General features: G+C 38.6%; 1 long non-coding RNA gene across 1 annotated transcript in view; it reads left to right on the forward strand.

Annotated features, from left to right (window-relative positions):
- Nucleotides 1-3038, forward strand: part of LOC132822182 (uncharacterized) — an 81262-nt gene extending 78224 nt beyond the window's left edge. The window contains exon 4 of the long non-coding RNA XR_009645412.1: nucleotides 2796-3038. This is a non-coding gene — a long non-coding RNA (uncharacterized LOC132822182). The remainder of the gene's footprint in view (nucleotides 1-2795) is intronic.
- The last annotated feature ends 2962 nt before the right edge of the window (nucleotides 3039-6000 follow it).

The raw sequence follows: 6000 nt of genomic DNA on the forward strand, positions 1-6000 counted from the left end.
AAGGGCCTGTTTCTACACTGTAAGTAATCTAATCTAATCATGGACAGTCCCTTATTAAATTAGATAAGTTGCAGCTCCCACAAGTAAGGGGAGGTCTAGATTTTCCAGATTTTAGGAAGTACCAACGGCGTTTCCTGCTATCATATGTGTCTGATTGGGTCTCTTGTGATCCACAATCAATTTGGTGGCTATCAAGGCTTCCTGAGCAAAATGCTCCCTCATCAATTTATTATTTATGGATAAGATGAGAATTATCTCGGATCATTGTAATAACCCAATTATACTAAACACAATAAAAGCTTGGAGGATGACATGACAGGGTGAGGGTAACTTACAAAAAAACTCCCCTTTTACTCCTATAGTGGGAACGTTGGGATTTCAGCCAGGCTTGACATGCTGGTTTTAAAATTTGGGAGTCCGGAGGAATCTCCTGCTTGGGGAGGTCGTGACGTGCTTCGAACTGTTGCGTCAGAAGTTCAGGTTACCTAGCAAGGACCTCTTTTGATACTTTCAAATACGAGACTTTGTACAAAAAAAGACAACATTGATGACTAATCCTTACAAATCAAATATGGAAAGGAGAGTGTTTCGACCGATGGGTGCACCCTTAGTCAGTACTCTATCACCTGCTAGGTAATAAGGTATCGAAGGACATGGAACGTCTATGTAAAACCAGGACTCAAGAAAAAGGGATGAAAATCTTCTTAGAGATGTGGATGGATAGCTGGGAAAATGCCAGGAAGGTCTCTATCTGTAATAGGACTCAAGCTATTTAATAGAAGATACTTCATAGGGCTCATATAGCACCAGAACGGCTTGCATAGTTTAAGGCAGGAGCGTCCCCAATGTGCCCTAAAAGTAAAATAGAAGTTGGTACTCTCACTCATTGTTTATCGACATGCCATAAAATTTGTAGATACTGGGACATTGGAGCAAATGCCTTGGCAAAGATTTTGAAAACAGATTGGGTTGAACCCGGTGTGTCTTCTTTTGGGCTTTCCAAATCTTCCTTCTCTAGATGCATACGGGAAGAAATTGTTTACTATCCTCTCCTTTTGTGCAAGGAATGGCATTTTAGCAAGCTGGGTAGAAAGTTCCTGAGGACATTTGAATTGACATAGGATAGTTATGGAACATATTCCCCTGGACTTACGAATATGCTGCACCAAAAAACGGAATTGTTTTATAGAACATGGCGGCCCTTCTTGAACTACACCAATGCAGATGTATTGGCCATACTGTCTAGAGCCTTTGTTTAGCCAATGAGGATGATGTTTGTCGGTTCGGGGGCCTCTGGGAGGAAGAATCCTGCATAAATAAGGGTCTTGTTATGACTTGATATAATTTTATTTTGAATGCTTATTTATTTATTTACTTTTTTTGTTAGTTATGTACTATATTGTAAGTAATCTATGCTGTAGTTTGTTTTATAAGAAAGTCTTCTTTCTTATATCTTATTTTGTTTTGATATTTTGTAGAGAAGCTAATTAGTTTTTTAAAATTTATATTGATGTTGTTATTATATTGTCGAGTGGTTACACTATTTTGTATTAATTTTGTTTAAAAAAAACCCAAATGCAAAAAAAAATTTCAGACCAGTTGTAAAGAAGGATCATTAGGCTTGAACTCTGTTTTCTCTCCGCAGATGCTGCCAGATCTGCAGAGTCTTTACAGCAATTACTGTTTGTGTTACCCATTTTCTCCTACTGATTCCTTAAGTTGTCAGTTATCTTTTTAGATTAGATTACCTACAGTGTGGAAACAGGCCCTTTGGCCCAACAAGTCCACACCTACCCGCCGAAGCGCAACCCACCCATACCCCGACACTTACCCTTTCACCTAACACTACAGGCAATTTAGCATGGCCAATTCAGCTAACCTGCACATCTTTGGACTGTGGGAGGAAACCGGAGCACCCGGCGGAAATCCACGCAGACACGGGGAGAATGTGCAAACTCCACACAGTCAAGACGCCTGAGGCGGGAATTGCCTCTGGTGCTGTGAGGCAGCAGTGCTAGCCACTGTGCCGCCCACAATTATCCTCGGTTATTTTTGTTATTGTCATTTCATGGCTTTCTTTAAACTAAGATAAAAAAGGTTGTTTGAAATGTTCTTTACTACTTTGTTAATTAAACATGGAGGCATATGCAGTCAAGATCCAATTATTGATACTTGATTTACTTGAATTGTATGATTACAACCAAACTCAATCATGAAATGTTGATTTCCCTACTAGAAGAATTCTTGGAATGTATAGAGGTTTGTCTTCTAGTACAGTACATTAAGTAACCAACTAAAGATCTATATTAGGTATACAATTTGATCTCAACTCAAATCACATCATCTTTTTGAAAGTGTCTTTAGAGAAGAGTGACTATAATATGTTTCAATTTTATGAAGTTAAATCCAAAACGGAGGTCTTCAACCTGAACAAAGCAAACTGTGAAGCTATGAGGGGTAAATCAATTTAGCTGTGGTAGATTTGGAAACTGTTAAAAGGTATGACAGGAGGCAGAATTAATTAGATTAGATTCATTGAGTATAGAATAATGTTGCTTCTAAGGAGTACATGATTGTGACTACACAGCAGTCTAGAATGTACTGCTTGTTGAATTAAGCAAGCTGCTCATAATTATTTCCAATTCCAAAGCATCCGTCAGGTTGTTTGCTGCAATTCAGCTTGATGTCAAACTTTGCTTAATGATGTTCCTGCTTATTGTTTACTGCATTATAGTGCTATGTAGGTATATGTTTTTATTTATTGTATTCTCATTGTCATCTGTCTTCTGTTCCAGTGATGTTCAACACAAGCTCAAGGAATAGTACCTCATCACAACTTGTTGCTGCCTGGCCACAATATTTACTTTAACAGCAATGAAGGTGCTAGTTTCCCCTGAAATGGGTGCTTCCAATGATGTACTGATGCTTGGAGGATTGAATGACCATCAGACTGGAACTAGGAAGAGGAATGTGCAATCCCCCTTTTTTTGAAACACCATAATTGTGAAATGGACTGTACCAATAGTGTAAACTGTTATACTAAGAAGGTGGTCATTCATACAGCCAAACAGTTGGATGAGGACAACACTGCCAGTTGTGAAGAGCACTTCCATTGCCCTCAATTTCTGTTTCACAGCCTGTACCGCCATTCAGTTAGTCAATCGCCAATCTCCTTGCCTGTCCACTCCCCATTTTCTTCAATTCCCCAAAAGGTTCTATCTCAGGTAGAGAATTCCAAAGGTTCATAAACCTTGGAATGAAAATATTTCTCCTCAGCTGAGTACAAAGTGATCAAACCCTTCTCCTGAAGTCATAGAGCTGTATATCATGGAAACAGACCCTTCAGTCCAACTCATCTATGCTAACCAAATATCCTAAATGGCCAAATTACAGCATTTGGCCTGTATCTACCTTCTAATCCTTCTTATTCATGTTCCCATCCAGATGTCTTTTAAATGTTGTAATTGTGCCAGCCTCCAGCTTGTTCCACACATACACAAACCTCTGTGTGAAAAAGTTGTCCCTTAGGTCCCTTTTAAATCTTTCCCTTTTCACCTTAAACTTATACCCTCTAGTTTCAGACTCTGCTACCCTGGTCAAAAGACCTTGGCCTATTTAGCCTCTCCCTATAGTTCAAAACTTCCAATCTGGCAATATCCTAATAAATCTTTTTTGAACTCTTTCAGGTTTCACCAGATCCTTCCTTTAGCAGGGAGACCAGAACTGAACGTGGTATTTCAGTGGTGGCCTAACCAATATCTTCTAAAGCTTGAGACTCTGCCTGTGTTCCTTATTCTTCAGCCCACCCTGTCAAGTCCACTGCAGGATTTAATGTTTCAATAAGATTATCTCTGAAGTCCAGTTTACTCAATCTCTCATAATAGGACAACCCTTTTATCTGAGGAACCCAAATCTAGTGAACCAACGCCTGTACTGTCTGCAATGCAAGTACATATTTTCTTAATTTTAGATATCAATATTGCAGTGTGATCTCACCAAAACCCTGTACAATTATTTATTCTTATACTCCAAACCACTTGCAATAAAGACTAATGTGCCATTTGCTATCCTCATTGCTTGTCTTTACTGGAATGGTAACTTTACATTCTTTATGTAAGTACAACCAAGCGCTGCTGAACATCAATATTTATAAGTTTAATGACTTGTATGAGTGATTCTGCTTATCTATTATTGTTTCATACTTTTTAAAAAATCTCACATTTTACCAATGTGATATTTCATAACTTTATCCCTAGTCAGTTCCACAATAAATTGTTTAACAAAAAAGTCCTACAAACTTGTATATCAGACCATCTCGCCAATTTACCTCAGTCAATATGAAGTCTAAAGTGTCTCAGAAATATTGTTATTACACTCCAAATATTTCTTGTTTAATATTTTCTCCAACAATTTACCTCAACTTATTAGTCTAAAAATGACTCCAGCCATTTTTTTTACCCATGTTATTCCTAATCTCCACGCTGCAGAGCCACAATGTATTCTCACTGATGTTTTTTATCCCATCTTTTACTGTCAGAGCTGTTCCTCCTTTGCCATTCTGACTGTCTTTTCAAAAATATGGCTATGCTGGAACTTAGTTCCTTACCTTAGTCACTTTGTCATCAGATATTTGTAATGGCAATCAAATCTATGTTGCCTCTGGTGAGTTAATAGTTTGTCTCTTTTACTGTGAATGCTTTACACATTCAGAGAAAGAGCATTTAACTTTTTTTTCCCCATCATGCTATGCAAAGACCTTACTGTCTGATAGTCAGTTTCTGTTACTCAGGTTTCATTCTTCTGCTCTGGACCATCACAGCATCTCAGCCAAAATCCCGGAAAGAAAAGCATGATGAAGGCCTGACTTCAGATTGCACTATGTAGCCTGAGAAGAGTTAGCTAGCTGAGAGACTCTGGTGGGGTAGACTAACAGTGCTGGGAATATGAGTACTGTTATCTTGAAAGAAGACATGAGATACCATCAGTGACACTTCTCTGACGGAGCACTTGAGCAATCCCACAGTCCAAGGACAAACAGGCAAATATGATGCAATGGTAGTGTCCCTATCTTGGGGCCAGGGTGCAAGCTGATTAGAAAATATCTATAATCCATTCTATGTGAAGTGATGGCTTTAACTACTTTTCTTCCTGCTCTCTAACCCTTAGATCCATAATTTGTTTAATTTGGCCTTGAATATCTAACTTCCACAGCTTACTCAGGTAATGAATTCCAATTGTAATGAACAGGTTACTGCAGGTTCTTTGAGTAGTGATTTATCTCATGAGGATAGTCTGAGCCTACAACACACTATAGCAACAAATGTTGATGTTGTAGCCTCAGTCCACTGTAGCATGCTGAGGCTGGGTAACTATTTCCTGCAATAGAAATTCACATATTGCCTGTTTTTTTGCAAGGAACATTGTGAAAGGTCTGTCAGGTCACAGTGCTCCTAGGTGCATGACTGTCAGCATTCTCCTGTACACCATCCTGAACATGCTCACCACAGGGGCTAATTTGGCAAATTCATTGTAAGTATATCTTTTCTTAAATGTAGAGACCAAACTGCACAAGACTCCAGTTGTAGTTTCACTAAAATCTTGTACAATTGTAACAAAACACTTATTCCTCCAATTCTGCTGCAATAAAGGTCAACCTGACATTCATTTTCCTAGTTTGCTGCATCCCTTGTACAAACGCCCAAGCTTTTCTGAACCAGGGCCTGAAGGCTCAAGAGGTAGGGAAAGTATCTATTTGTTAAGTCGTTGACTCTATCCTTCACATTTGATAAGGATTGCTCACTATGATGACGTTTGGAAGAATTTGCTATTACAGCATTTAAAGTGTAGGTTTGCTATCAGAATTGAATTTAATATGCTGATGATGAACTTAATTGGGTGCAGGGTTTCTAAGGTTAAAATCTTGATCACCAACACCAGGTCTAGGATCAGGCTTTAGCTTTCCTTTGAAGTGAAGAATTGAATCTTTTTTGTTGGATGGAT

Source organism: Hemiscyllium ocellatum, chromosome 14 (genome assembly GCF_020745735.1).
Source record: "Hemiscyllium ocellatum isolate sHemOce1 chromosome 14, sHemOce1.pat.X.cur, whole genome shotgun sequence".
NCBI lineage: Eukaryota > Metazoa > Chordata > Chondrichthyes > Orectolobiformes > Hemiscylliidae > Hemiscyllium > Hemiscyllium ocellatum.